Source organism: Monodelphis domestica, chromosome 8 (assembly GCF_027887165.1).
Source record: "Monodelphis domestica isolate mMonDom1 chromosome 8, mMonDom1.pri, whole genome shotgun sequence".
Lineage (NCBI taxonomy): Eukaryota > Metazoa > Chordata > Mammalia > Didelphimorphia > Didelphidae > Monodelphis > Monodelphis domestica.
The window spans coordinates 12974258-12985555 of NC_077234.1; positions in this window are offsets into that span (position 1 = coordinate 12974258).

Here is an 11298-nt window from a genome sequence, read left to right on the forward strand (position 1 = left end):
GAAAAATATTTCCAGGGATTTCTAGGAAGCCATTGGTATCCAATGGGAAACCTCCAGTCTTTGAGATCCTCTTGCAGGCTCTCAGCTGAAGGAGTCAGAGTTGAAGAAGTGGCAGTTTCTCAGTTTTGTCAGCTCTTGTTCCCTTTGGAATTCTGAGTCCCTTCCTTTCTGCCCTTCCCCCCCACAGGCTGCTTCTTTCTTTACTGGATCAGATTTCCTTCCTTTGCATCTTCCTCTCTTTTGCAAATTTTCTCTTACACAGTGCCACTTCATTTGGGCTCCCCATGAGATCTCTATGTCACATAATTGACTTCCTAATAGATAGGGTGGCAGTGATAGCGAGTGATATAGTGCATAGAGTGTTGGGCCTCAAGTGAGGATGGCCCAAGTTCTAATCCTAATTTAGGGACTTAATGTGCAAATATAGGAATATCTTGACCCTTCTGAGTCTCTATGGCTTCACCTCTAAAACAATGACAATAATCTCTCCAGCATCTCTCTTACAGGGTTATTAGAAAGCTCCAATAATAATATTATGTCCTTTAATTCCAGATTGTATTCTTTCAGTAAAAAATATTGATAATGGTACAACATCAGTAAGCCATAGCCTTTATTTTGCTAAATGCATTAATGGATTTGAAGAGATAAACACTTGCCTGGGTGCCCTCATGACCAGTAGCAAATATAGCTGAGACAAAATCTGTAATCTTGGAAAAGAGCTATGATAGCTGTCTTGTAAGGGAATCCAAGCCACTTTCACCCAATTCACATGCCCTGATGACTTGAACTATTCAGTCACAACCCCTTTTATTTAAATTATTAATCAATAGAGATTATAATCTCTCTGCCAAGCCCTGGGAAAACACGTTTTAAAAGTGAGACAGTTGTTGCTCCCAAAGAACTTCTATTCTAGTTGTAGAAGAAAACACACATAGGGAAATGGTGGTAAAGGAGCATTTCAGGCATAGGAGTTAAAAGGATGATGGGCTGATCCATAATTCAGTTCACCCGTCAACACAGTATTGTGAAAAAACAGTTATCATTCATTTGTTTATGTCCAACAAGTGGAGTTTGTGGTCTTCTGGAGTTGTGTGTGTTTTAGCCTAGAAAATGGCAAGATGGCCCAGGTATATGACTGCCTGTAGAGAAACATGTTCTGAGAACTGGCTCTATAAATACAATGATTTTTTGTCCCTTGATTTAACTATTCAATCATTCATTTATTCTGTACTTTTGTATTGATTCTCCCCCCAATTTGGAAGGTACAGGTTCTGGAAGGAAGTTCTCCCATTGAATCCCAGTGATTGGGACATGGATTCTGGAGCCCTGGTGCAGAGATGTCCTCCCCTTATTGCTTTGTGCCTGAGTTATACTTGTCATTCACTTGTCTGCCTCATTGTCCTCATCTGTAAAATAAATGCATTAGACCAACTCACCTCTAACATGTCCTTGAGCTCAAAGTTTGACCTAAAATGATAATCTTTCAAGACTGTTCCACTAAATCAAATACTTAGACTTTTTCTGTCCCTCAACCATTTGTGTGGACATAAAAGAGTGTGATGGTAGAAGCAGTCAACAAGAATTTAATAAATACCTACTTAGTCCAAGGTTGTGCTAGATGATTCAGATATAAATACAAAAGCAAGATAGTACCTATCTCAAGGGGATTATGTTTATGCTTTTGGCTAAGCCAATATTGGTTATATATCAAAGAAATAAAAAGTAGGAATCTAGAAGGATGTCTGAAGTTGGCACCCTTTGACCTAAGAGCCTTGAAGGGATCCATGGATTTCAGAAACTGACTTGTTTCCTACATATGCTTTCATTAAAGAGTACCAGTGTTGGGTACTTAGACCATTCTAATTGGGATTTCATGGAAATGAGAAAGTAAACATATACTGTAGGAATTTCTAGAGTTAAACAAGCTTAATCATGCCATATAGTGTGGTTCTTTGCTGCTTCTGGGTCCCTTTTATGACTCCCCAAGTATCCTGTCAGTAGAAATGACTGCCCTGGACTGTGTGGTAGCTTGAGATTTTTAGGGGCCTTTATAATCAAACCATTCACCATCCAGTGGTTTACCATGTCCACATAAGCTCCTCTACCCTTGGCTAAACCGAATTAAGACATCAGAGAGTCTGTTGCCAATCTCTCCTTTATGCAGCAGCAATCAGCATCCTCTTACTTAATCCTCCTTCTTTGATTCTAGGCACAAGTTATTGTCCTTGGACTTTTAAAATTGATTCTAATCCCCCCAGTGACTCCTTGTACATCCAGTATCACTTCTGATGACTCATGAAGATGGTAACTGTAGGGTAGAAGAGATATACTCCAATCCATACAAAGGCAAAAACACAGAAGTGCCCCCCACGCTCCCTCCTCTAAAATTATGGAGAATATTAAAACCACTGAAGTTACTCAAGGAGCTATTGCCCCATCTGTCAATTGTACAAGGCATCTGATTTTAGTAGATTTGGGCAGGCTTGTGGAACCCCACCACATAAGGCAAGGGAGATAGTAGGAGCAAAATGTGGAAGCCTCCTCTTATTAAATTGGCTATAACCAAGCTCCCTTCTCAGTGTGCTCTTCTCTGGGTTATGAGAAGAAATGGAAAGAACAATTACTTTTGTGTCATGAGACCTGGGTTCAAATTCCTCTTTGGAATATTCAAGGAACTCTAGCACCTCAGGTGTGAGGACTTATTTAGCCCTTTTCAGGGCTGCTCATCTGCCTTTGGTGTTTAAGTCAATATTATATGTCTACCACCTTTTATATACGTCTACCTTTCACCCAGATCTTATCTGTGGCTCCAAGAAGCTGTAGCATTTCCAGTAGCCATGTGCCTGCAGAACTGTCTCTGCAGAAGGACAGGTTGAGGGTAATGAATGGCCCTCAAACCCATAAGGAATTTAGGAGGATGTCTACCCCAACCATGCCAAGACTTCTCCTGGTAGAAGAAGTGGATGAGAACAAGTTCCAACAGCCATCATGGTGGATAAAGCAGGCACTGTGGAGCACTTAGAGCTTGGTCAGACATCAAAGATGCCAAGATGATCTACTGCATTCTGGGATATCTTCAGTCCCCCTGGCTTTTGTCTTGCCATTGGACTTTAGTGACTGGAAGATTGAATGAGGCTGAGGATTTTGTGCATCCTGCCTCATTTACATGCAATTCATGAAGAAGACATCACTCCTCAGTGTCATTGGTTCTCTTTGAACAAAGGACAACAACACCCCTTTGACCATGGGCAAGCCATCACTTCAGTCCTCTGTTCCTTTTTTCATGTCTCTAAAGTAGAAATGATGGTAATTACAGAACATCCTTCTTTGGCATGGGGTGAGAGTACCACTTTACAAACTTCCAAAGTTTATAAATGTGCAATGACATTGTTTCTTCTCTGAATTGCCTCCTAAGGGACTATTTCTTCAAATCTTCTGTATCCTCACTGCCCCTATTTGAAAAAATTGGAATGTAATCCAATATGAACACCATTTTCTAATAAAAGACAGCTCAGGGATTAAGGTGGAACTCCTTGACAGTCAGTCTCATATTTAGGTAGGTGTGGGCTTATTTAATTTCAGCCCGATATTATTCGAACTTGAGTAAATCCTCACATTCCTAACTGCAAAACCAAGTTCTCCCAAATGCCATACACATTGCCTTTTAACTCTAAAGTGATGGAATGGGATTAATCTGCTAGTTTGGTAGATACCCAATTTGGTAGCTGTTGCATGCTTTTCCCTTTAGACTGGGGAGATCCATTCAATGTCCCTACCCTGGGAAAAGAATGGTGGCTAGAGAGAGGAAGGAAAGTAGCCACTGTATTTAGATAGAATGTAAAGATATTGGGCCATGCCAAGGGTGGTAGAATCACAGATTTAGTACCAGGAAAGATATTGGACTGCATTGAGGCAAACGTTCATGGGAACCAATCGCCCAATTTACAGTATACCCAGGAAGAACTCATCTAGCTTTTGCTTAGCAATTCTCCAGAGAGGAGGAGGAGGAGGAGGAGGAGGATGAGCAGGATGAGGAGGAGGATGACTTCTTCCCATGCCCCCTTTTCCACATTAGGAAAGCTTCCATTTTGGGGATCTTTCTACTTATTTACATGAAACCTAAATGTGCCTCTTTCAATAAAATCCAACAATTCATATGAACACTGTTTAGGTTATGAAAGGATGGACTACTCTCGGGCAGGAAATCTGCTAGGTGCTGGGAATACAAAGATGAGGTTGAGGGAGGACAACATTCTTCCCTGTCCTCATCTTCTTTGGGAATTTTTTTTTTATTAGGAATCAAACTAATATCAACACAGACATGTTGGAACACAAGATCAGTGTGTAAGCAACCCCCTACTACAGTGTAGATAAAGTCCTGGACTCGCTGTGAGGAAGTGTGGAAAAGAGAAATTGGGAAAGCCTGCAACAAGACAGGAGTAGCTGGGGCTGATGACCTGTCAAACGAGAGCGTTCTCCTTTGGAATGTGACCAGGAGAGGCAGTTGGAGCAGACCGTCTGAAGGCTGGACCTTCTGACTTGGAAGACAGAAGAGGGCTGATGTCTCTGGACTCTTGGAGTCTGAAACCTGAAGGTTGTCTTTGGCTTTGAAGCCAGAAGAAAGAAGGACAATAGTCCAGACACCTCTCTGACTTGCTCTGTTGGGATAGTGACTGAACTTCCAGACCTATCAATCATGTCTCCAAATTAAAGTATTCCATCTTCCTCCAATCTAAGACTCCTCCTAGTATTAGGGAAACCCCCAAACCGCCTTCCCTTTCATTTTCTTATCCTTTCCTGTCTTCCCCAATAAATCCCTTACTTCAGATAGAGAAGAGAGAGAGTATCTCATTTGAGACATCATAAACTCACCCTGATTTGATTTAGAGAAACCAGAAGAAGTATTAACAAGAAGAAAAGGGAAGAAGAAGGGAGGCTGAAGGCAGGGAAGAAGGGAGGAAGGGAGGAAAGGAAGAAGCAATAACAGCCTGATCTGTCCTCATCAATTACCATTCAAATAGTCCCTTATTACAATTTGGCACCCAGACTGACTGAACATCACAATTCCTGAAGACAAAGAGGTTTAAGCCAGTGATCTGTTGGGTGGTAGTGCTGGCAGCTATTGCAGGCTATTGGATTTCTAGCATCCTGTATAGTAAAATGAAAAATAGAATTGTTGATTCTGTGGAATTTATAAGCAACACCACAACATACCAACATACAACATACAACACCACATACAAACATACAACATGCAACACCACAACATACCATTTCAAAAAGAAACCGTTCTCTGGCAAATTCTGACCCAGATCTACATCATTTCCATGGCTACAATACAGACTATGATCTACCTTCAAAACATTCACGAATATGTGATTCCTAAAACTACAGCACAGATCATGGTAGTGGATACCAACTTGGAGACACTAGTTAAGAACATGTTTGAAGAATTCCTGAAGGAAAAAGGGCTGGATCAGATAAAGGATAAGGGAAATGGTCAGGCAGACAATGCATCTAAGGATAAAGCCCGAAAGGCCAAGAAAGCAAAGTCTGGTGCACAAGGCAATGACAGTGACAAGGACACTAAGGCAAATAGTGAATCTGAGAAAATCTTTCCACATAAAGCCATTTCCAAGATATTTAGTACAGTTGGTATGTTGCATTCAAAGGTTCATAGGCCATTTACTACCCATGAGTTAGATTCCATGAAGAAAAGGTTCAAATCCTGCCTCAGAAGTTGGCTAATGTGTAACTCAGAGAAATTATTCAAACTCTCTCAGTCTCAGTTTCACTATTTATAAAATGAGGATCATAATAGCATTTCTTCCCCAGGGTTACTGTATGAGGACCAAATGAAACATTGTGTGCAGAGCACTTTCTCACCTTTGAAATGCTGTATCCGTTCTACCTATTATTGTTATTATTAATAGAAAATAAGATTGTAAATGAAACTCAAACTCTGCGACTTTGAGTAGGTACGTATGTGTGGGTTTTCCTTCAGTTTAATATGATAGCAAATCTCAACTTTAATTCACCTGGAGGAGTTAAACATGTGCAACAATAAATAACTGGATGCTGTACACAAAGTAATAAAAATATTAGAGACAAAACCAGCCATTAGATGGGGCTTGAGGAGGGTCTTGTGAAAAAAGCTTCCAAGCTGAGTTTTGAAGAAAATGAGAGATTCTAAATGGTGGTGGTGAGGAAGGAGCCCATCGTATATTTGAGGAGATTTGGGTAATGATGTGAAACAAATAGAACTGGACATTAACACATGCATGAAGATCCCCATGGACCACGAATTTGACCTAGCTTTAAAATGTAATGCTATCTACCTTTTATTTTTTATCTATTTTATTGGGCAGCTGGGTGGCTCAGAACATCAAGAGCCAGACCCGGAGATGAGAGATCCTGGGTTTAAATCTGGCCTCAGACACTTCCCAGTTGTGTGACCCTGGACAAGTCACTTGACCACCATTGCCTAGCCCTTACCACTCTTCTGCCTTAGAACCAATGCACAGTAATGATTCTAAGGTGGAAGGTGAGGCTTTAAAAATAAATAATTTATTTTGTGGATTATTTCCCTATTAGAACTGCCATTCTGGTTCAAGTATAATGTTGTGGCCATGCTTGGCAGACACAGTGTAGGAGAAGGAGCCCATAGATCATTTTGAATGGAGTGGACAGGAGTGGACAGGATGTGTGTGAAAGGGAGTCATGCCAAAAGGAATGGAATATGGTGGTTTTAGCTATTCGATGAAGGGTTTTTAATTTTCACTCTGGGGTTTTTTTATTAAAATCCAGAGATAATTGAGCTCCAATGAAGATTTTGGGGTGGGAGATTGAGATTTGTCATGAATTTGTTTTATGACGGAGGGTAGATTCGAGAAAAGCAATCTCCAAGTGGCGAGGTCATTGTAGTTTCTGTTGCTTGCTTTCACCTAGGCAAAGGGTACTTATTTAGGATCAACTCCACTTTCTCTTTAAAACAATCCTCATATGGAAACAATTTGGAGGTCCCTCAACATCCTGGTTATCAGCCATTGGACCTAGCTTCCAGCATCTTAGCATCTTCCCAAAATGGTTTCTTTCAGTGCTTCTCTAGACAAGGTCTGACCAGGGCACAGCGTAGAGGGACAACATCACCCTCCATCCCTCCTAATGCAGCCTAGGATGGCACCCACTTCAGAGCCGCCACAGTCAATATTTTTTAAAAATCCAATTGTTTGATCCAAGACAATTTAGGCATTGGTTGATTATAACTTGTTGGATTGGCACTTTTTAAAAGGCAGTCAGCACTCCTGGCCCTCTCAGGTCAGTTTATTCATCTGTTTTGAACCAAAATGTCCACCATATTTTTAGACAGTATAGCTCTACATGTCTCGGAGAATACTCTTGGAATTTAATTAGGGGATGAGTATCATATGAGGAAACCCTACCATCCACTGGCTGCCAGGCCCTAGAAGCCATTGAACTTGCCTCCTCAGATGTTCCTGGAATCTTTTTTCTCCTTCCTCCTCTGTGCCCTCTAGTTTCTGTATTTCTCTTCACCTCCTCTTCCATCATTGCAGATGTAAGCTGTGGATGACATGCAAAGGACAGAGAAGATCCAACTCAGTGTTGGCAAGCCTCGGGTTCAAATCTGGCCTCTGACAAGCAAGGACAACCTCTCAGGGCTCCTCGGCAGCTTCCTGAAGATCTCAAATGACAGGTGAGTTTTCAGTCTCTGTTGTAAGGATGAGAGCAGGGCCAATGGGAGCAAAGAAAGTGGGATAAAAGGGAGGGAAGAAAGGAGACGAGGATGGTGAAGCCATTGCGCTTGGCTTTGTACTCTACGAAACGTGTAACAACTTGTCTCCGGGTTGGGGCTGATCAACAGAAGGCTTGGTGGCCCTGGAGGAGGAGCTTCCAGGGGTTTCCTGGTGCTCGAGAAAGACTCCAGATGACCCATTTGCTGTCATAGGACCTGTGGATGTCTCCAGGGGATGTTCCCAGTAATTACTGCCAAACTCCCTGAAAGCTGGGAATCCAGCCTCTCTGTTTGATCCTAATGATGGTTGCGGAGGGGAAGCAGATCCAACTGACTACACTCAAGCTTCTGCATCTCCTTCTACCCCCCAAAAGGAAAATTGTTACTCCAGGTGACTCAAAGCTGTTGCTTAGATTCCTAAGCAATAACATTTTAGAAAGGCTCCTCTTATTTTCGGCTAAATACAACAAAAAGCAATCAACTGGGCCCCTGCTAGGGCAACATTTTCTAAAGCAAAGCTGGTTGGTTTTAGAGCCTCTTGTACCTCCACATCCCCTTTCATCCTCCCTGGCTCGCCATAGAAGGTAGGCTGGGTCTCTTTCTGCCTGGCACATTTTACGAGCGACCCTGAGAAGCTTGAGACCATTCAGAGAATGGCAACTGGGATGGCCAAGGACCTGAAATCAGGTTCTGGTGAAGGAGCTGGGGATAGTGAAGCCAAAAAGGGGATAATGACAAGGACTTGATGGATGTTGTTCAACATTTGAAAGATTGTCTTGTGGAAGGAGAATAGTCTTGGTCTGTTGGATGCCAGTGGGGAGAGCTGGGAGCAATGAGAAGAATTTACATAAAAGGATAAGCAGGCTGGGTTCAGGAATAAACTGCCAAACATTTAAAAATCTCCAAGGGAAAGGGGCTGGCTGCCTTTGAAGGTCTTCCTAGGACTAGGTGGTGGTGGCAGTAATCGTAATTGTCATCCACATGGCACTTTACAGTTTACAAAAGCATTTTACATGTAGTAATTGGCATTATATGGTGCTTTACCATTTACAAAGCTTTTCTTAATAACTAGTCTTTATATGGTGCTTTATAGTTGGCAAAGGGCTTTATTTATATATTACCTCATTTGAGTCTAACCATGTCGTGAAGTAGATGTGGTATTTATGGCTCCAGTTTACAGATGGGGAAACTAAGTCTTAGTGCCATTAAAACACTAGATTATAGTACATAGAAAGTGTCATACCCAGGATTTGAGTCAAAATTTTCTTGACCAGGTCTAACACTTAACTCTGTAGCCTTTAAGACCTTTGCAGAGGTCCTTAAAGGAAGACTAGATCTGTATTTGCTGAGGATGTTAAAGAGGGATGTCTTAGCCCGGTGTCATTTGGACGACATGTCCAACATCTTTGAGGTTTTGTGAGTCTGACTTCTTGGAAGAATTCAGTCCGTTGTTGAAGTGTTTGATCCTGCCTCAGTGACCCAAAAAGGTAAGAAGTGGCTTTATACTACAAATAATAAGATGCATGCCTATATTAGTAATTCATCTGGTCTGCTTTTCAAGGAGTCTTCTCTTTTGCTATTCATTTGACTGGAAGCAATCATGGGTATTCATCCACTGGAATACAGAAATTATTAAACATTTTATGAGGCATCAAGTTATATCAACGATCCTCATAGCATCACAGAATGCACATGGACACATTCACGCCACACTTATGCATACACATGTGAGCATCTTTCTCCCTATTGCTGTTTATGCCTATTTATCTCCTTTAGTTTGTATATTTATTGCTCTCTTCCCTTGTTTCCATTTTCCTCTCTCTCTCTCTCTCTCTCCCTCTCTCTCTCCCTCCCTCCCTCTCTCTCTCTCTCTCTCTCTCTCTCTCTCTCTCTCTCTCTCTCTCTCTCTCTCTCTCTCTCTCTCTCTCTCTTTTTCTCTCTCTCTCTCTTCTCTGTCTCTCTGTCTGTCTGTCTCTCTCTCTGTCTCTGTCTCTCTGTCTGTCTGTCTCTCTCTCTGTCTCTGTCTCTCTGCCTCTGTCTTTGTTTCTCCCTCACCCCCCCCTGTCTCTCCCCACCATCAATAAATGCATTAAAGTGTTTGTATACTTGTATGTCTATTTGTCTCTCTCTTTATCTACTCTTAATACCAACACTTTTCCCCACCCTTTCATTTGTATCACTAGCCTTTTTTGGATAGCTCAGTGGTAGAACTACTGTCTTGAAATCAGGAAGATAAAGAATTCAAATCTGGCCTCAGGCACTTACTAAGTGTGTAACCCTAAACACCTTACTTAATCCCATTTGCCTCAGTTTCCTCATCTGTAAAATATGGTGGAGAAGGAAATGCCAATCTACTCCAATCAATATCTTTACCAAGAAAACCTCCAATGGGGTCACAAAGAGGCAGACACGACCACAACAACAGAAAGAACAGAAAGAACATACTTTGTACATTGCCCGCCATGTAATAGGTAATAATTGATCTTCGTTGAGTAATTCTCTAGGGTGTCTAGCAATTCTCTGAAGGTTTCTCTCATCCTTCCTGTCCTCCTTTTCATCTACGTGTGTCATCACCCCCCATTAAAATGTAACCTTCATGAGTTCAGCTTTTGAATTTGTCTCATTTATGCGTAGCGCAAGTAATGTTTTTCATTCATTTGCTATCTGCATAGCTGTCCGGCTATCTAAATTGCATCTGTCTGAGCATATCTGGAAAAGCTGGGAGATAAATAGAAGATTAAGGACCTGATAGCAGTGGGCTCAGTTTTCGATTTCCTGCCCTAGAGAAAATGAGAGGTTGCCTTGGCCCCACACCAGAGCAGTAACAGAATGCTGCTGGCTTATACATATGGAGGGAGAAATGTTGAGAGAAGAATCTTGCCTTGAACCTGTTGCAATCCCATTTGGCAGAACATTTTTAATGAGGGCATTATCTAGTGTATAGTAAAATTGTGCACCTGTCTCAATATGTATGGCTGAAGAAAATTATCTGAAGGCTTAACAAAACACCATTTGCATTAATCATGGTCCCTCCCAGCATCCCATTGTTCAAAACTACTATTTGTGCATGTCAAGCATCACTTAGCCATAATTACTATTCACTTAGCAGTCTTTGGTTGCTCAAAACATCTCATTTTCAATATTCTGGATCTCCACGATATCCTCTGAAGTCTTGTTCAGGTATCAAGGGCAGCCCCGACTCCCTGTTTCTATCATATGTCACTAACAACCTACCATTTCTATTTTCGTTCTTTGTGCTTTATCGGCTCCTGTCCTAGGGAGAGAGGTTCATCTCCCCTACGAAGAGGAAAGAAAGCAGAGTCTCCTCTTAGCTCCAGGCAGGTGTGCTCAGTGTGGGGAAATCCTCAAAGAAAAACTGTTGAGAGACACTGAAATGCTTCAGGTTGGGTACACTGTATATTAGCAGTCTCTGTTTTATTGTCTGGAGAATGAATATGCAAATTATAGTACGAGGTGGATAAGAACCTTTAGAGCTAGAAGGGACCTTGGATCCAACTCCCTCATTTTAAAGATGGGCGAAACCA